This window comes from Lissotriton vulgaris, chromosome 7 (assembly GCF_964263255.1).
Source record: "Lissotriton vulgaris chromosome 7, aLisVul1.2, whole genome shotgun sequence".
In the NCBI taxonomy this organism is placed as follows: Eukaryota; Metazoa; Chordata; class Amphibia; order Caudata; family Salamandridae; genus Lissotriton; species Lissotriton vulgaris.
In genome coordinates, this window is record NC_141695.1 from 1,501,412,641 (window position 1) to 1,501,434,121 (window position 21,481).

Genomic DNA, 21,481 nt, shown 5'->3' on the forward strand with positions numbered 1-21,481 from the left:
TTCAAAATGGTTCCTCACTACTATTTATAAGTTTGGTGTAGTATCGCAAAAATAATCTTAAAAATACGCGGTGGAAATCGCATTAAATTTTACATTTATTTCTCTGAGAACATATAATTTAAAAATTCATTTCATTAACTTTATATTCCGTAATCTTTGCCGTTTTGGCATCCATTTTGGTTAATATGTTGTGGTTTGAAAACATTGAAATAAGAGTAGGACTCATTAGTATGATACTTAAGCAAAATGGCGTCCATGAAAACACTATATATGTTTCTTTTATACGAATATTGACATATTATGTAAAACAATATGTATCAATATATTTTTGAATCGTACTAAGTTAGTAGGTATATTGTTTTCATTTTTAGTTACTTAAATAGTGTGGAAAGTACTGTACTATCAAAATTAATACTCGAGTAATTATTTAATAAATAAATAAATTGAATTCGCGTTAATATGGTAGTTTTTCATGCCGTCTTTTAATACACTTACCCACCCAAAACCCCTATTTTCCCTGCATCCCGTTGCCAGATTTTTTTTTACAAAAATAAAAAATAATATATATTTATTGGTGAATTTTTTTAGAAGGGTGAGTGCGTATTTATTAAATAATAATGAAAAATAATACTCGAGTAATAATTTAATAAATAATTAAATGAAAATTGCGTTAATATGGCAGTTTTTAATGCCGTTTTTAATACACTTACCCACCCAAAACCCCTATTTTCCCTGCATCCCGTTGCCAGATTTTATTTTACAAGAAAATAAAAAAATATAAATTTATTGGTGAATTTATTTATAGGGTGAGTATGAATTTAGTAAAAAAAATGAAAATTAATACTCGAGTAATAATTTAATAAATAAATAAATGAAAATTGCGTTAATATGGCAGTTTTTAATGCCGTTTTTAATACACTTACCCACCCAAAACCCCTATTTTCCCTGCATCCCGTGCCAGGTTTTATTTTACATTGTAATTTTTTAACATATAAATGCGTTGTAATGGTACACGTTGTGAATTGTTGCGTTGTAATGGTACTTTTCCTATTAAAGTACTATTTTGCGTTCTAATAGTACTCGTTGTCATAACATGCGTTGTAGTAGTCTTTGCGTTTTAATATCCGCGTTGTAACGGTATGCGTTGTAATAGTATGCGTTGTAACATCATATATCCGTTTGGAATGTTTACAGACACCCAAGAGCCAATCAGCTTTCCGAGCGCAAGTCGCGTAGCGCGCCCGGACCGCTCCCCGGTGCGCGTACCGGGGCGCGGCCATAGATATATATATTTTTTTAACCTAAATTACTCAAAATCCACTGGAGCACATATCTTGAGACATAGCAAAGGCACATCGGGCTACCACTCCCTACAATTTTGCCAAGGTTGGTGGAAATCCATTCAGCCGTTCGGGCTAAAAGTGAGGTCGACCGCCCTATGGAAATTAATATGGGGAAAACACGTTTTGGGACCCCCCTTTTATCTCGGCCCCCGCTTGACGAATCCCCCCCTAAACTTTCAGGGAAGGACCGGGGCGCCGCGAGGCACATTTGAGGAAATTTTCAGGCAGATTCCAGAACCGACGCCAGAGTTATTCACAATAGGATTATTTTCAATAGAAAATCTCAACATTCTAACTATAACTACCTACTGGCGACCGCCAGTAGGATATATATATATATATATATACACAAACCAAAGGTTGCCCTCTAGGGGAAGCCGCACACATCGGAGTATACACACACAATGCCGCAGGTAGCAGTAGTATCAGCAAGCTGTAAGCGCTTCAACAAGCCATACGCGTTTCGAGCTATCTGTAGCTCTTGTTCACTGGCAGCACTGAGGCACAAGACTGGTTTGTAAGAACATCCTGTTTAATGCAAATTTGAGTCCCGCCCATGTGGGCGTCACAAACAAAGGTATACTGGTATTTGTAGTCCATAATGTTGCCAAGACTCACAGTTCTTTTACCCAAGTGGACTCCGTCATTGCCTCTAGCTTAAATATAGTTCCTTGTAAGGTGAATAGCATTATCAGCCCGCTGTTCTCTGCTAATATCCGGCTGCAGCTCAGGTCCCCTCTGCCCATGAAGCGCTCGCACCGCTTGCTGTGTGACGCCCATGGAGGCGGGACTTCTTACTTGAATAAAATATGTTCTTAATTAACTCGACTACCGTCAGTACTTGCCAGTGAACAAGAGCACCAAAGAGGCTCGAAACGCGTATGCTAAATTGAGAAGCCTGCTGCCTGTTGAAACCTTGCTGCCTATGACATCGTGTGTTTATACTCCTCTGCGTGTGGCGCTTCACAAAGGGCAACCTTTTTAATAAATATATATATATATATATATATATATATATATATATATAAATACACACACACATACATATATGGAATATGCTACTTACTAGTATGCATCTGTTCTTGGCATGTAGGGCTGCTATCTTGTGCATAGATCGCTGCCTAGTGTTGGGTCCGGATGATTGCACATGGTTGTCCTGGAAAAGTCTTCGAAGTATCACGAGATAGGTGGCTCCTTCCCTGGACTACAGTGCGCATGTGCATCCTCTCCATCTTCAGATTGTTTTTCGCCATTGTGGCAGAGATGGAGTGTAATACAGTAAGTGATGACCATGCCTGAGAATGATTCTGAGTGCTACAGCTGCAACAGGCACCGGGGAGGAGGGCGGGCGATATGAATGTCAGCAGCCCTACATGCCAAGAACAGATGCATACTGGTAAGTAGCATATTCCGTTCGAGGCATGTGGGCTGCTGAATTCATATCTTGTGCATAGAATAAATAGCAGTTACCTCCTTAGCGGTGGTTGCCCGTGCCAGCTGCAGCAGTCGGAAAAAGTTTTGGGAACAGCCTGTCCTACAGCAGCTTGCTGTTTGGAGTGTACATCTACACAGTAGTGTTTGGTAAATGTATGTATGGTGGTCCATGTGGCTGCTCTACATATATCCTCTAGAGGAATGTTACCTAGGAAAGCCATGGATGCCCCTAACTTGCGTGTGGAATGCGCTCTTGGGGGAACTGTTAATGTGCGTTTAGCCTTTTGATAACATTTCTGTACGCACTTAACAATCCATCTTGCTATACCTGATTTGGAAATGGGGTTGCCTTTGTGTTGTGGAGAGAAGGCAACAAACAGTTGCTTAGTTTTCCTGAAATTCTTTGTCCTGTCTATGTAAAACTGGAGAGCTCTTTTAACATCTAATCTGTGCAGTGCTCGGTCTGCCACTGAATCTGGATTTGGGAAAAAAACGGGCAGTTCTATGGTTTGATTAATGTGGAACTGCGATACCACCTTCTCTGCGGACATAGGACGGTGCCTTGGGGGTATGTTGAGTGGAGTGGAGGTTAGTTCTAGACAATAGCCGTATTGGCTAAGTTCTCTCACCCACCTGTCTCTGGTAATGCCTTCCCAGACTGGCAGGATCTGCTGAAGTCTTCCCCCGACCGGTGTTATATGGTCTGGGGGCAGTGACAAGACGTCACTGTTTATTGGTGGCGGAGGATCTGGCATTATTATTTCCTCGTCCTCTGCCTTTGGTGCTGTTCCCACGATATCCACCCCTATTGTTCTTGTTATAGGTGGTCTGCGTGCCCCCTTTGTTGTATTGGGCTTGCTGTGATGCTTGACCTCTAGAGGCTCCCCTGTTACCGGAGCGACGAAAGGAACCGCCCCTGAACTGTTGTGACTGCAGAGCCCCCATGGATTTTGCTGTCTGTGTCTTTCTTAATTTTTTCAAGGGCCGTGTCTACATCAGGACCAAAGAGAAAGTCAGGGTTAACCGGCTGATTGAGTAAAGTTGTTTGTATCTCTGGCTTAAAACCAGAGATGCGTAGCCAGGCATGCCTTCTAAGCATCACACTTGTGTTGATGGCCCTAGCTGCGGTGTCTGCTGCATCGAGCGTACACTTGATGGATGCATTGGAAGTTAACTTCCCCTCCTGTATCAGCATTTCTGCTCCCTCCTTATAAACATCAGGCAGGTGTTGTAGTAGCTGCTCTAACGTGTCGTAATGTGCCCTATCATATCTGGCTAATAGGGCCTGTGTATTGGAGATCCTCCAAATATTTGCCGCTTGAGCCGCTACTCGCTTGCCAGAAGCTTCTAAGATTTTGGATTCCTTGTCCCGAGGGGGAGCATCACCACTTGTTTGAGAGTTCGCTCTCTTACGAGCATTAGCCACCACGAGGGAGTCCAATGGGAGCTGGCCCTTGATGTACGTAGGGTCCACAGGCGCAGGCCGGTATTTCCTTTCAATCCTTGGGTTTACAACCCTTGCCCTTGTGGTCTCCTTGAAAATGTCAGTAGCGTGTTTAAGGACACCCTTTAGCATAGGCAATGTCTTTACCGATCTTTCTGAAGTTGAGTAAGTATCAAACAAAAAGTCCTCCTCCACTGGGTCAGCATGCATTTCCACATCATGGTTTTTGGTTGCCCTTTCAATCAATGCGTTAAACGCAGCAGTATTTTCAGTAGGCGAGGTTTTAACGGTATAGGACTGAGTGTCAGGCGTGGTGTGTGGCTCACCAGGGTCAGTCCAGGGTTGAGGTTCTTCCTGATCTGTGTCAACAGGATAAGTAAAGTCATCCTCATTGTATCCGTCCCCCATATCCTCATTGGTGCGTGTGGGAGAATAGGCATAGTCTTGTCCATAGGACTCCACAGGTTCAAAAAACAGGTGAGGTGGCAGAATCCCTTTTCCTTTTGAGAGGGATTTTGTAGGACTACAGGATTTTCTGGAATTATTTTCCGTTTGTAAATGGTGAGTCTGCCAGAATCCGAGTCGATGAACAGTTTTGACTGATTGTCATAAGAGGGTGCTTGGAACACCACATCCTCCTCAACGGGCTGAGTCCTCGAAACCACCGACACTTTTTTGGCCGTGTTGGTGCTCTTTTGTGGCTCGAACGCTTTGGGTCGAGCGGTCGGGGGCAGTCCATACTTAATTGGTGGCGTAAACATTGGAGACGAACCGACCTTCTTTGAGGGTGGCGCGGTCTTCGATACGACCAACTTCATCTGATCACTAGTTTGCTTGCGGCCCTGCGTCGACTCGAGCTCTCGGTGCGCAGCAGGCACGCTCTTTTGCTTCGACGTGACATGCTCTTTCGGGTCAGGTTTACTCTTCGCCTCGAAGGGCTTGCTCAATATTGGCTTGGAGGCTGTAAGCTTCGGATCGATAGTCTTCTTAGCCTTGAGTCCTTCGCCAGTGTCGCCATCTTTGGACGTCGACGTCGACTGCGTCAGCACGACGTGCTTAACTGTAGAGACAGGCTTCGGCGCCCCGGTTTTCGGGCCGACGCCCACTTGTGACCCCGAAGGGTTGATGACACTCTTAGATTTGATTGGAGCCGACGAATCCAAGGCCGTCGATCCGAGGACTGTCTTTAGCAGTTTCGGTTTCGATTTAGCATCTGTCTGTTTCGGTTTCGATTTCTATTCTCAGCTGGGCCTTGACGCGGGGCTACAGAATGCGGGTTAAGATCTTGGCTAAGGCCTTCCGGCGATGCCTCTACCTGAGCCTTAGAGAGTACAGTGTCAGTATTGGGCCCCGCGACTGCGGGTAGGCCTTGCTCATCGCTCGAGTCGTCATCGACGGCTCCGATGGCCTCTGCGTCGTCTTCTACCTAGACGACGTCTTCTTCATGGACGTAGTCTTCTTCTTCGTCTTCGTTATAGTTGGAGTCGTGCTCCGACACAGGGTCCGACTGCTGGCCAGGATCCTCTTCATAGACGCCCTCGTCGTCATCCGCCTTGAAGATGTTCTCCGGGTAGGGCGCTGTTTTCTGCGCCGACTTTCGTGCGACGCGTCGAAGCCGAAGTGTCTTCTTTGACCGGTACTTGGAACAGGCCATGCAGCTGGCCTTATCATGGTCCGGAGATAGGCATTTATTGCACACTGGGTGCACATCAATGTGAGGGTATTTGGAGTTGCAGACGGGGCATCTCTTGAACGGGCTCCGTTCCATCGTCGATTGTTGTTGGGGCCTTAGGTGTCGAAAAAGGCAAGCGGCCTTCGACGTCCTGTTCGAAGAACTGGATCAAGTACTAGGCACCGAACGAGAGACAATACCGACGCCCGAAGGCCTTTTGGCCTTGCAAAAAGTGTTTTATATCGATTCAGAACTTGAGTCAAGAAAGTACATCCGAACCCAATGGCGGAAAAAAACAATCTGAAGATGGAGAGGATGCCCATGCGCACTGTAGTCCAGGGGAGGAGACACCTATCTCGTGATACTTCGAAGACTCTTCCAGGACAACAATGTGCAATCATTCGGACCCAACACTAGGCGGCGATCTATGCACAAGATATGAATTCAGCAGCCCACATGCCTCGAACATACATATACACACACACACCAAGACCGAGCCGAGAACCCAACAACAGAGAAAATAGAGGGAGTGGAGGACATAACACATTTAAGAAAAATAATGACTGCCATAGCATCGAAAACAATGCTAACTGAATAGTCCACAATCAGGCTGCTAATATTATGAGTTTGGAAAAGAGCAGGTATGAGAAACCTTGCTAGTATAGAGAAAAACAAGATCACAACATTGACCTACAAGAAGGACAAGGCGAAATAGAGGTCAACACCGGAAGACCTAAAACAGGTAGCCAATATGAACATCTAATGGTGAGGTATATCAGACGGAGCAGGACCTGGCTAATGAATCTAAGAAAGAAAAAATATATAGTACCCTAGAAAAAAAATGTTGCAAAGGTGGGAGTTAAGAAAATAAAAATAAAAAAACTGAACCGAAGGAGATACCACCTATCCAAGAGGAACTGTTGATTTAGGATAAAACGCTAAACATACAGATCAAGGTTAGGTACACTTAGGTGAATTACTTAGGGAGTGCATTTTAGGAATATGCAAGTGCTACTGTCTTTATCGAAACTGCTTATGTTCATGTTAGCACTAAGGTAGAAGAACAATTGTTACTTACCTTTAAACAGGTGGTTCTCCAGTATTGGTGTCTTTCATATATTCACATGCTTGAATATTCCCCTTCGTCGAAGTGGGAGTCCCACGGTAAATAAAATAGCAATAAAATCCCAATAAAATATGTATGTAAAAACATAACACAAAAATACACACTAGAAATAGTTGCAAACACCAGATCATAATTCCCACATTGGAATACATGGCAAGAGAGAAAAAAAAAATGTAACATATCCTTGTCATTATGTTAGTTCAAACTACAGCGAATCAGGCGCTATCACCCCTCCAGAACCTTCTCCTCAGAGCTCAGGCCCTCAGATTTTCGCAGCACAGGAGTGACACAAGAGTCTATGAGGAGAAGCGAGTCTCTGAGGGGAGGTGGGTGGGTCGCATGTTAATCTATGAAAGACACCAATACTGGAGAACCACCTGTTTACAGGTAAGTAACAATTTTTCTTCTCCAGTATTAGGGTGTCTTTAATAGATTCACATGCTTGAATAGAATAGTGAGCAGTAGTAGTCGGCCTTCGGCATGAATCAGCCATGCATAATGCAAGTAATAACAATAGCCATAGAAAACCATAAAGGCGGAGGGAATACAGAGGCTCACCTTAGTTAAAAAGATTGCGAAGCACCGCTTGTCCCACTGCCGTATCAGCTTCGTTGATCGCCTCCAGGCAGTAATGCCTTGTGAAAGTGTGCCTGCTGGACCATGTGGCTGCTCGGCAAATCGGATGGAGCGGTACGCCGGCAAACAGGGCAGTAGAGGATGACATCGCCCTGGTGGAATGAGCGCTCACTGAAGTTTGAAGAGGCTTGCCGGCTTTCTGATGGCAGAAGGAAATTGATGAAGAAATCCAACGTGCACTAGTTGGCTTGGTAACAGGACGTCCTTTGCGCATGCGTCCGTAGACAATGAACAGTTGATCGGACCTGCGAAAGGGTGCCGTCCTGTTGATGTAAAATTTAAGGCATCTTTTAACCCCTTCGATGCTTGTGACGGAACCATTCCGTCATGCCTCACGGTTGGGCTGTGCGGATGACGGAATGGTTCCGTCACGACCATACCCGCGAATGGAATGTTCAGCACCGGGGCCGCAGGCAAGGTGTTAATGTCCAGTGAATGTAAGCGTTGCTCTGCCGGAGATTGAGGATTGCCAAAGAAAGTTTTTAAGAAAACAGGTTCATTAATGTGAAAATCAGTGGGCACCTTAGGCACAAACGCTGGGTTGGTGCGAAGGACAACACAGTCCGATTTGAATTGGAGGAAAGGAGGCTTAATGGTGAATGCGTGAATATCACTCGCGCGTCGTGAGGTCATAGCCAGGAGAAGGGCCACCTTCCAGGTCAGAAATTTTATATCAGTTTTGTGGATAGGTTCGAATGGCGCCTTCATTAATTGTGCCAAAACAACATTGAGATACCAGGTAGGAGGAGGACGCCGAATGGGCGGGAACTTCCTGAATAGTCCTTTGAAAAATTGGCAAATGACTGGAAGAGCAGAGGGAGGAGGAGTCATCCTGAAGGAAACGAGAAATTGCCGGCAAGCAAACTCGTAAAGTGGAATGGGAAAGTCCTGATTGAGCTGGTTGCAAAAAGAACGGCAGCAGCTGAGCCAGAGTGGAATGAACGGGATGGATGTTGGCAGCTGCGCACCAGTGAAAGAATCTCTTCCACTTTAGCTTGTAAGTCTTAACTGTAGACAGAGCTCTCGCATTGGCAAGAATGTCCCTGCATTCTGGCGAAATATTCAAATTGGACAAATTCAAGGTGCTCAGGTTCCAGGCCGATAATTTGAGAGAGGAGGGGTTCGGATGACAAATCTGACCCTTGTCCATAGTGAGGAGATCTGCTCGAGGATGAAGGAGGATGGGCTCGCACTGTGAGAGGAGCAGCAGCTCCGAGAACCACGCTTGTCGAGGCCATCTGGGAGCGATCAGGAGAATGTGCCACGGCTGTCTCTGCATTTTCCACAACACTCGAGGCACCAGCGGAATCTGAGGAAAGACGTAGGCAAATAGATCGCACCAGTTCATCAAAAGGGCATTCCCGCACGATCCGTGGTGGGGATGCCAACTTGCGTAAGGATGGGCATTTCCAGTACTCCGGGGTTGCAAAGAGATCCAAGGACGGACAACCCCATAGTCGAAAGACTGAGCCGAGAGTTGGCTGATTTAACTCCCAGTCGTGGGTTGAAGACGCGGACCTGATGAGGGAATCCGCTAGAATGTTGGAGATGTCTGGTAGGTGAACTGCAGTCAGGGTAATTTGGTGACGAAGTACCCAATCCCAGGTCGTCTGAGCCAGCCGAGACAGGAGAGGAGATATCGTGCCTCCCTGCTTGTTGACATAGTGCATACTGGTGGTATTGTCCGTTTGGATAAGCACCTATTGTCCCTGGATCAGACGATGGAACGATTTGAGTGGCAGAAAGATGGCCATCAATTCCAGCCTGTTGATGTGCCAAGAGCGTTGAGACAAGAGTCCACTTGCCCTTTATGAACAGCCCCTGAAGGGGCGCGCCCCTGGTCAGAATAAGTTCTGGAGCGGTGGTGAGGAAAGAAGCCCATGCAGCAATGTTGGACGGTTGCGCCCACCACTTGAGAGCCGCCCTTATGCGAGCGGTTACTCGGACCAGCTCGTTGAAAGAGCTGGTGACCTGACGCCACTCTCTGTCCAATTCCTCCTGGACAGGGTGACTTTATAGCCTGCAATTTGGGATCAGAGAGTTGCAGGATGACGCCATCCCCAGAAATGACTTCAATATCCGGACTGAAACGGACTATTTTGAACAAATAAGAGCCACCAGGCGGAGAATTCTCAGCTGACGCTCTTGACACAAATGCCTTGGCTAGTGACGTATCCAGAGTGGTGCCTAGAAAGTTTCGGCAGGGAGCTGGGTGATCTGAGACTTCTCGGCATCAATGGAAAGACAGATGGAACGAAATACATACTGACAGAGTTGTGTCCCGAGACAGCTGGCTGCGGGATTGCGATTTCATGGGGCAATCGCCCAGGTATGGAAAAATGTGGACGCCCTGCAGTCGTAGGTAAGTCACCACTGGAGCCAAGACTTTTGTGAATACACGAGGGGCGGAGTGTAGGCCGAAGGGCAACACTCTACTGAAAGTCTCTCCGTACCACCCAGAAGCGCAAGTACTTCCCATGCTGTGGAAGAATTGGCACATGAAAGTAGGCGTCCTGGAGGTCGATGGTGGTCATGAAGTCGTCCTTGGAGGGAAGACGCAAGATCTCCACGAGCGTTAGCATGCGGAAGGATTGGCACTTCAGATACTTGTTCAGTGCTCGTAAATCCAGGATTGGACGCCAATCGCCTGTCTTCTTGAGGATAAGGAAAAAAACGGGAAAAGAAGCCCATCCCCTTCTGAGACTTGGGAACCACTTCGATGGCACTTTTTTGGATCATAATACGAATTTGCTGGAAAAGTTCTTTGAGATGTGCTGGAGGCGGACCAGTTGGAGGAGTGTGAGGTGGAAATTTGACGAACTCCAGGGCATGGCCCTTTGATACAATGTCCAGTACCCAACGGTCCGAGGTGATTGAGGACCATTGTGAAAAGAGAGATTCGACCTCCAACTTTGAGCGGGGAAGGAAAGTTATTGTCTTTCGGAAGCGGATCCTCTATAGGAAGACTTCCCTCGATAGGATTTGGAAGATTGCTGACGGGAGGACTGCTGTGATTGGGAGGAATATCACTGATTTCCTTGATTGTAGGAGCATTATGGAGTGGATCCTCCACGAAAAGTAGAGTAGGTGCTGCGGAAGTTGCGCCTGGATGAAATTAGGCGTTTGCGTCAACTTGACCCCCTCATTCCAGATAAAAATGGAGCAGATGGTGCTGCTGGTTGTGACAGCGGAGCAGCAGCAGGAGCCACAGCTGGTGCAGGCTCTGTAGGCACCGGTGAGCCCTGGTGAGATGGCGGGAAATGCCTGTTTTAATCTTCCAACATGTGCTAGAGATTGGAGATGAGAGACGGAGGCAGTGTCGCTGTAGGAACCTGAACAGAATGTTCCTCTTCTTGAAAATACGGATCCTCATGGTCATCCCCATAGTCCTGGCATTTAATAACCAATTCAGAGGGGCTTTGTGCTGCTCGAAAATTATCCACATCTTCCTCAGAACCAGAGTCCTGCTCAGAACCTGTGGCAAACAAGGGTGATGGAGGCTGCGTGTCACTTGGAACGGTGAGCTGGTCCAAAGGTACCTGGCGACGCTGGTGTAGAGGGTCAAAGGTGGAAGAACCAGACCCGGATGAAGGAAGCAGCACCAGTGGCAAAGAAGCAAAGCAAGATGATATCGTCGACGAAGTCGTCGAAGTAGACGGCGACGATGGCATAGGCAACCGTCGACTGAGCCGCCGTCGACGAGGTAGTAGTCGATGAAGCTGACGTCACCAGTCGACGAGGAGGCAATCTTAACAACTCTCGTCGACGAAGATCTTGCTGACGAGGCAATAGGTATTGTCGACAATACAGTCTTAAAGCGGAGGCATACCTTCGTTGACACGGACGACGTCAACGCAGCCATCGTCGACGAGCCAGAAGCAGAAGTAGTCGTCACTGTCGTCGTCGACGAGCCGGAGACGGCAGATCTCGACGTTGGGACGATAGTCGACACTCCCGTCGATGATTTTACATGTTTTTTGGAGGAAACATGCAGCGAAGAGCCTGTAGACGCCTGAGAGTCAGATCTCGTAGGCGTAGCAGGAGGAGATGGAGACACCATAGGAGTCGGAGAAAGTTTCTTCTTCAAGAAGTGAGAGGGCAAATCCTGCATACTGCTACGTTTTGGGGTGGCTTTAGAAGTTCCTGACACCAGGCTTTCTGCGTCAGAAAGAGCTGAATCATTATCTTTTAGCCTTTGTAACCAGAGGAGGAGACGACCTTCCCTATCTTTAAGGGTCTTAGTTGAATAGGTCCTACAGATTTTACATTTTGCTACCTCATGGTCGGGATAAAGACAGCAGATACACTTCTTGTGGGGATCCTCAGAGTAGAGTCGTAACTTCCCACAAGAAGAACAAGGTTTAAATAAAGACTTCTTACTTGAAGACATTGTACAAATCACTGGAAAACCAGTAGTAGAATAACTGAGCCAAGCTCAGGGAGACTCCCTTCACACGACGTGCAGTAGAAAATCTGAGGGCCTGAGCTCTGAGGTGAAGGTTCTGAAGGGGTGCTAGCGCCTGATTGGCTGTAGTTTGGACTAACATAATGACAAGGATATGTTACAAATGTTTTTTCTCTCTTGCCATGTATTCCGATGTGGGAATTATGATCTGGTATTTGCAACTATTTCTAGTGTGTATTTTTATATGCTATGTTTTTACATACATATTTTATTGTGATTATATTGCTATTTTATTTACCGTGGGACTCCCACTTCCACGACGGGGAATATTCCAAGCATGGGAATCTATGAAAGACACCCTAATACTGGAGAAATGTATCTACTATTTATTATATTGGTACTTGCAATCTCTTTTGCATGCTTCTGTCTCCCAATAGTTGCAGCAAATATGTTTTACACAAGGCTTACGGGATCAAACACGTATTGAAACGTCCTATTTGCCGTCCTTTGTATTTTCTGAGAGTAAGTAAGCACGAGTGACTGAGCGGAAAGTACTGTACTGTTTTTTACGATCCCCGAGTAATCTGGGTTGTTATGTTCAGTGGCTGCCAGAACTACCTACATCACTGTAAGATACATGGGATGGTAGTGGCACTGTAGAGCTAGCTGGTATAACGGCTGACCTATCCTGTGGGGGTGTCCGGAAGTGGTTGGAACACCAATCCCTCAGTTTAGGTCATTCATAACGTGCAGGTCCTGGGAATTCCTAGAAATTGCATGACAGCATCTGCTGCTACATTTCTCTATCAGATTCTAGGAATTCTTAAAATATTGGGACTTGGTTATCTTAAGATATAAGACATGTGTTTCATAATTATCTTGTCAAAAAAAAAAAAAGAGCCATGGCCTTGGTTGCTTTGAAGGAGGTGCAGCATATCTTAAAAAGTATCCTCTGCCAATGGAGTTGCTTAAAGCCTGTGGAATGTATTATTATGGAGGCCTATGAGGAGGATAGATTTGCACAGTCCAACCGGAACAGTGCCCAAAATTACAGTTTACCAGGCTTTGACAAGGTGAATATTGGATAATTTCCTAATCGTTGTTAGCAAATATAAGCATTTAGAGACAAATGCACCAATCTGGGATGACAGGTTTAATTTGCTATCAACAATGCAGATGTCTTAGAAAGGGGGGCGTGGCCAGCAACATGGCCTACTAGGTTGTACCTCCGGTGAGCTCCGCCGAGCTACCCTGATCCGACGACACCAACACTCCATAGACCCCAAATTTCCTGCACCGGGAGGTCTCCTGAACCGGAGGCGGCTGGGGGTATTCCGTAAATAGGAACAGTGGCCAGGATAAGGCACATAACTGCAGAGTTCGGAACGCCGCTGAGACCGCTCCCGGGCTCACAAGATGGCGGCGCCCTGAGTCAACGCGCCCGAGACTCGGCCAAAATCTGAGAGCCAGCCGGGGAAGTGGCGGAAGAGAAACTGAGTGGCCGGGAAGTCGGACTGCCCCCTCCCCCCCTCATCCCGTGTCCCGCCAGCCCCCGAGGCTGGAAAGGCAGGCGCGGTCCGCTGGGTGCGGAGGCGGCCGAAGAGGGAAAACAAGCTGCCGATACGGGTGTCTATCCTGGAGACTTGCCGGCCCCGCTGCGACCGGCACATCGGAGAGGAGAGCACTGAGGAGAGACGGCTGGTCACAAGGCCTGGCCCCGTAAACTGAACCCGGGCCTTCCAGAGGCGCCTTCCCCGCTGCACAGACCCCCCCCCCACTGTGCCACAAGGGGTGGGGAGGCTCAGAACCATCCCGCTGCGGGGCACTCCCATGCTGAACGCGACTGCTCCTACTGCGGCGGATCCCTGAAGCTGGTCTGCGACCCGTACCTGGGGGACCTTGGCCGGGTGTCTTGCAGAGCCCTACCGTATTGTCCCCATTACTGCGCCATCTGAAGGCGCTTAGCCTGCTCGAGAGAGAACCCCAAAGCCTCTCCAGGGGCCCGCATTGACGGGCGGCCACAACAGTGTCCCTCACAACGGGGGCCAGGAACCCAACATGCCGTCCTGACAGACTTGACGGCCCTCATCTCATGCAAATGCAGGACTAACAGCGGGAAGCCCTCAGCGGATTCACAAGCAGGTCCCGACTAGCCTTGGACCTTCCCTGATCCCGACACCATTGTCAAGCCTGCACCGCAGAAGTAGGGGGCTCTGATCCGGGAGACACAATCCTCTCTCCTCTGACGTGCAGAACCCGGGGCCGACGCTCTGTGATGAGACGGTGAGTGGCTGACGGGAACCACCCTCCACCCCGCAGCGGTGACCGGCTCCTTGGCTAACAGAGGATAATAGGTGGGAGCAACATCAACGCCCTGTGGAGGGGCCTGGGCCCAGCCAGAGGTAGGAGGACCCTCATGGGAAAGAAGGCAATGACAGCCCGGACCCGGAGGCAAGCTACCTTGGATCGGTATGCATCGGCGCCACATCCGGCGGGGGCGGACATGCAGGGACCGCGCTCAGATACGGCGCTCTTGATGGACACCATCCAGGCATCGCGAGATGATATAAAGGAGTCAAGGGCCGCCCTTGAGGTTAAGATTGGAGAAGTGAGATACGAAGTTACCCTTCTACGGCAAGATTTTCGCAATCTGACTGAGAGGGTGACCACGGCAGAGACCCGGCTGGGAGAGGCGGAGGATGCACTCACCACGCTGATGAGAGAAATGGCTGACCTTCAGGCATCGCATAAACAACTCCACTGGAAGGTGGACGATGCCGAGAACAGGGCACGCCGCAATAACCTGCGCTTTGTGGGTTTTAGCGAAGAAATCGAGGGGATCACGGCGGCCTTCCTCCATACGTGGCTGCGGAAAACCTTCCCGAAGGCACCCTTCTCCACCTGCTTCATCATAGAGAGGGCTCATAGGGCTCTACTTGAGACACCCCTGGAGGGGGCCAGACCCTGACCACTTTTTGCCCGCTTCCTGAATTTTGCGGACCGCGATCTTATTTTGAGGGAGGCCCGGTAGCAGGGAGAAATCCGGTTTGAGAAAGAAGTGATCATGATCTTCCCGGATTACAACCAAGAAGTCCAGAAACAACGACCTTTTGATTCGGTGAAGGCGAAGTTGAGAGACTTAAACTTGCAGTACATAATGCTCTTTCCGGCGAAGCTGAAAGTCAAACACCGGGAGAAATCGTATTTCTTCACACACCCTGATGATGCATGGAAGTGGCTAGAGGAGCGGCCCCCGCGGCGGGAACAGATGGGGGAAGAGGAGAGAGACGCCTGACAGAGCCCGGGAAATGGCGAACTCGTGGGAGATACCGAAGATGCAGAGACCGCGGGGCTCGCGGAAGGACCATTACGACTCCCTACCCAAAATGGACACAAAACTCCCGCAAAGTGAGACAGTCTGCCTCCCCTGTCCCCAGGGGCGCGGCGGGATCCAGATATCGCTGCCTAGAATGAAGGGCTCGGTCGGAAGGAGACGAAGACACGACCGAAAATACCTCTGAGGAAGAGAGCACTGACACGCAGTCCGTACATCCACTGATGACTGAGCTCCGAGAGATGGAGCAGGATGCAACACGGGAGAGTGGGGCCTCCCAGGACGCTACCCAGGACTCCAATTCTTGAATGCGGGGTACTATGGACAAGAACTCCTTGGCTCGGCTGGAGTACACGCAAGTTGTTACACCCCCCACAAACTTTCTTTTCACGCTTGCTTGATGTATTTTGTGGTTTGTTCTGATCTTGAGGTGAAAGGAAGTCCTGTCGGCTCTTGGACTACTGTCCGAGAGATAGGGTGTTAAGCATTTACGGAGAGCGGGCGACAGACCTTTTCTACCCTAAAGTCCCCAACGATGTTGACAGCAGAGAAGGGGCTGGCGGATGGGGGAGGTGGGGAAGGGGGTGTTGTGGGAGTTTGCAGTTATTTTGTTGATGGTCAGGGGAGGGGAGGGGTAGGTTCGAGAAGGGGGTGGGGGGGGGGGGGTGGAGGGGAAGGAACCAGTTTAAGGAGGTCATGTCGAATGCACACTCACGAGACCTGGTAACCCAGTCTCCGAGACACTGGCCACACAGCACCTTTACTACACGACATGGCCACCGATACCCGTGAAGAGATGGCAGGGTCTTTACATGACCTAAGGGTCCTCACTTGGAATGTTAATGGCATGGGTTGTAAAATCAAGCGAGGGTTAGTAAGCGATTACGTGAAGAGGTTGGGGGCAGAGGTCGTGCTACTTCAAGAAACGCACCTGAAAGGCTCGAATTGCGCCTTCCTGGCGAGAGGGCGATATAGAGTACTGGCCCATGCAGGCTTCACATCAGGCTCACGGGGGTGGCAATCCTGATTACAAAGTACCCACCCATGCATATAACAGACCTGGATTTATCCACAAGGGGCATACGTTGGGGTGAGAGGCCACTGGAAGAGGAAGGAATACACGCTCATAACAGTGTATGCACCGCCCAAACTTCAAGCAGCCACACTTAAGGGGGTTGTAGACATACTCCTCAACACGTCCGACACCACCCAGGTCCTGGGAGGGGACTTCAATGACGTTATGGACCTCAGGGCAGACAGAACAGGCGATAAGGATAGGCCTACCGCCCGACTCCACTGTTTACAGCTATGGACACGGTAGGGCTAGTTGACGCCTGGAGATGGATTCATCCAACCAGTAGGGAATACTCCTTTTTCTCCGGGGTACACAAGGTGTACTCCCACCTTTACTGTTTTCATGGCTAGACACAAACTTTGCCATACGGATGTGGCGGAGTACCAGGCCCGAGGTATCTCAGACCATTCGCATCTGCTGCTTAGAGTGGGAGGGCGGAACCATCGCCAACCCACGGTGCTACGACTGTCGGCTTGGGACCTCCAAAATGCAGACGTACTGAAAGGCTTGCGGGCATACCTGAAGGTCTGTATAGCCGAAAACGAAGGGTAGGTGGACTCCAGAGTAAAGCTGTGGGAAAGTAGTAATGCGTGACAGGGCACATGCACGCCTTGCTGAAGGCAAAAGGAAGACCCAAGCAGAAGTGCTAGCCCTGGAAGCACAGATGCTTGCGCTAGAACAGGGACATTTGACAACCAACGACCCAGGAACACTCAGGCGACTGCTGGACACACGAGTACAGTATGAGCACCTCCAAACGGGGGAGGCAAGGCTGCAAGCTCTGGCGACCCTGCACCGGCTCTATGATGTGGGTGATAAGTCCAGACGGCTCCTGGCATGGCTGAGTAGAAAGGAGAAGGATGCGAGGTGGATAGAGAAGGTGAGGGATGGACGGGGTAACTGGGCTAGAGCGGATGATCAGATAGCATCTGCCTTTGCAGAGTACTACGAGACCTTTTATGAGGAACGAGAGTTGGGGACAACAAGAGTTGGGGACAACGGAAGAGGCCTTGCACTACATGGCGGATACAGATTTACCGGCCCTAGAGGAAGCAGATCGTCAAGATCTGGAAGCTGACATTACAGTAGAAGAGATTAGGGTGGCCATGGCTAAGCTCAGGGCGGGGAAGGTATCGGGATCAAATGGCTTCCCAGCGGAATTCTTTAAGAAAACTGCAGATCTCCTGACCCGCCATTTATTAGGACTGTTTATAGACGCGGAGTCAGATGGGATATTTCCGCTGGACCTCCGCCAGGCTACGATTATCCCAATCTATAAAGAAGGCAAGCCCCCGGATGACTGTTCGTCTTACCGCCCCCATTTCCCTCCTTAACGTGGAGGCCAAGCTCTTCGCTACGATCCTAGCCCTTCGCCTCAGGAGGGTGATCCCTGGTCTTGTGCATCTTGATCAAACAGGTTTTCTCCCCAGGAGGGCGACCAGGTATAACTTGAGGAGAACACATAATTGGCTCATGGAAGTATGCAACAGAGACGAGCCCCACTAGTTCCTCTCCCTAGATGCCGAAAATTAATTTGATGCAGTTCACTGGCCATTCCTGGAAGGAGTGCTAGATAGATTTGGCCCAAAATACAGAGGGAAGATACGTCTGCTTTACAATGATCCTAGGGCGAAAGTCCGGGTTAATGGCACACTTTCAAGGGACTTCCCAATATGGCGGGGCACCAGGCAAGGTTGTCCCCTGTCCCCGTTACTGGTCACGCTCTCCATAGAAGTCATGGCTTGTGCTGTTCGGCAAAACACGGCGATTAGGGGCTTCGGCATACAACCGACAGACGCCATAACGGAAAAACTCTCACTATATGCCGATGATGTCCTGCTGTATATCACAGACCCGGAAACCACCATTCCTGTACAGTTCCTAGAACTTGACCGGTATGGGTCATATGCAGGGTTTCGAATCAACTGGCATAAATCTATTCTTTACGACCCCCAGGGACGCGAAGGGAGATACACGCTCCCGGAACGATTGGAAAAGGCCTCAGATGGGTTTAAATACCTCTGGGTGTTCATCACGACCAATAGGGAACTCTCCTTTGAGAAAAATATCCGACACGTGCTGCATAACTTTATAGAAGACGCAGCGCGATGGAGACTGTTACACCCTGACGCTTCTGGGCAGAGCGGCAATGTTTAAAATGATTACGCTCCCCCGGTTCCTCTATGCCTTCCAAAATGAATATTTTCCCATGAAGTGTAGGGTGTTCAAGGATATCCAGGAGGAACTTAGGGCCTTTCTATGGCTAGGGAAACAATCTAGAGTGGCGCTCTCGACCCTCATCCGTGCAGTGAACAAAAACATCAAATCTTTCAGACATCGGCCATTCTACATTCATACTCACACTCCTTACAAAACATGACAAACACTGTGCATGTGAAACAAAAAACAACACATAAGGGAGTGAAGACAGGTCAAAGACAAAGTCAAAAACGATTCAGCAACAACTAAAGACTGTTATTCAAAATACTTAATATCAAAACAGTTCTAAAGCAAGATAGATATATACATTTCTTTTTGACCATAAACCTAACGAAGAGGGTACACAAGGTCGACGCGTTTCGAATCGGACCCTTTGTCCGATTCTCATCAGGACCAGGGAATCTGAAAAAGGAAAACATATTTCCTTTAGTGTGTAGCACTTTTATAGAAAGGAGAATCAGCGACCAAAAATAAAACACAAACACGGCCTCCTACCTGTGTGTGTTCAAAGTTGTGTAAATATCAAGGACAGATGTCTGTGAACAAAGATTAACTTAGGGTTAGTCATTAAGATAGACCTACAGTCGTCTAGTAGAGCAAAAAGGAAGTGTGCGAGAATACCTGCACGTTATCTTTCCTGAGAAACGTGAATCCAAGTTGAAATAATTTGTCAGGGGGCCATCAGCATGAAGAACTCTCTGTGAGGGCTGTGAACACAAAAACAGGCGGAGTACGCCGATTCAAAAATCCTGGAACTCGGGGATGTAAACAAAGATGGGTGGTTTAATGAAACGGCAAGCGCTGATTACCTGCGAGTCAGAAGGTTGTGTTCAGCCTCGGGTAAACAGCCCATTCGTGGCCACCATAAATGTGGCACTTGTATTTGCTGCGACAAGACCATTGAGGGAGATGTGTTCTTGTATAATGGCATATTCTGGAGACATTTCACGTTTACGAATTGTAAATCTAGAAATGTTGTTTACGGAATTCTATGTCCCTGTCAAAAGTTGTATGTTGGCAAAACATCCCAAGAAATACGACAGCGTATCAGCCAACATAAATCGAGAGTCAGAAAGGCGGTTGCTAATGCACCGCTTGTGAATCATTGGACTGCAGAAGGACATACTGAACATGACATAAAATGGACAGTTTTGTCCAAATTGGAACTGGATGTGCGGGGAGGCGATATGGAGACAAAACTCTGTCAACGCGAGGCAACCCTCATTTTAAAATTCAATACAGTTATCAATGGACTGAACGAACTGTCCGAAGTTTCTCGAGTTTTCTGAAATTTTATGTCATGATCTTCGTGTTCTGACAACCATGAACTACAACTCCCACAACCCCATCTGTGCTCATGTGACCTAGCTCAACCTTTGCGCTTCCGTGTTTTTATTGACCGCCCCCCTCTGAAGGTTACAGTGACTGAACCACGGCGTGCACGAACATTGAGCGGCGCTCCGGTCCACGCCGCGTGAGGAACTGAAAAAAGTAATTAGCTTTCCAACGTAGCGTTTTTCCTCTATTGCGCCCGTCGCTTAGACCCAGAGCTCAATCAGGCTTTCATTGTATTTTTCAGCCTGCGGCAACCATTCGCTGATCTGCTGCTCACATTTACCCGAGGCTGAACACAACCTTCTGACTCACAGGTAATCAGAGCTTGCCTTTTCATTAAACCACCCATCTTTGTTTACATCCCAGAGTTCCAGGATTTTTGAATCGGCGTACTCCGCCTGTTTTTGTGTTCACAGCCCCCACAGAGAGTTCTTCATGCTGATGGCCCCCTGACAAATTATTTCAACTTGGATTCACGTTTCTCAGGAAAGATAACGTGCAGGTATTCTCGCACACTTCCTTTTTGCTCTACTAGACGACTGTAGGTCTATCTTAATGACTAACCCTAAGTTAATCTTCGTTCACAGACATCTGTACTTGATATTTACACAACTTTGAACACACACAGGTAGGAGGCCATGTTTGTGTTTTATTTTTGTTCGCTGATTCTCCTTTCTATAAAAGTGCTACACACTAAAGGAAATATTTTTTCCTTTTTCAGATTCCCTGGTCCTGATGAGAATCGGACAAAGGGTCCGATTCGAAACGCGTCGACCTTGTCTACCCTCTTTGTTAGGTTTATGGTAAAAAAGAAATGTATACATCTATCTTGCTTTAGAACTGTTTTGATATTAAGTATTTTGAATAACAGTCTTTAGTTGTTGCTGAATCGTTTTTGACTTTGTCTTTGACCTTTCTTCACTCCATTATGTGTTTTTTGTTTCACATGCAGTGTTTGTCATGTTTTGTAAGGAGTGTGAGTATGAATGTAGAATGGCCGATGTCTGAAAGATTTGATGTTTTTGTTCACTGCACGGATTGTTCGTCCTATTCCCTAAGTTATTTCTCTTATTATCTTTTGTCTTTTATATATATACAAGAAAAGTATTTTGTTATTTGTGGTTGTGATACCTAAAAACATTTTCTATCAAAAAGAAATAAATATATTTGATATGTTTCAACATTCGACTAACAATTAACTCTTTGTTAGTTTTGAACCCAAATGGGTTGGTACTTTCGAAATTAGATACAGTACTGGCACCCTCTTTGTTTATTCTAGTATTGGACTCTGCTTTACTGTAGATGAGTCAAAGCCCTTGTTTGTTGTTCTATATAAGCTTCCTTTTTAGCACCACCTTTGTGTTAGTGCACGGAGAACCACTTTTCATACGATCATATCTTGATGAGGGGGCATTCCCTTTTGAAAGGAAATTTGTCCTCTACTCCAGAGGACGGAG

The 21,481-nt window shown here is 47.8% G+C and overlaps 1 protein-coding gene across 16 annotated transcripts in view; it reads right to left on the reverse strand.

Annotated features, from left to right (window-relative positions):
* Positions 1-21,481, reverse strand: part of CPNE1 (copine 1) — a 662,572-nt gene that overhangs the window by 310,793 nt on the left and 330,298 nt on the right. The window lies entirely within an intron of this gene.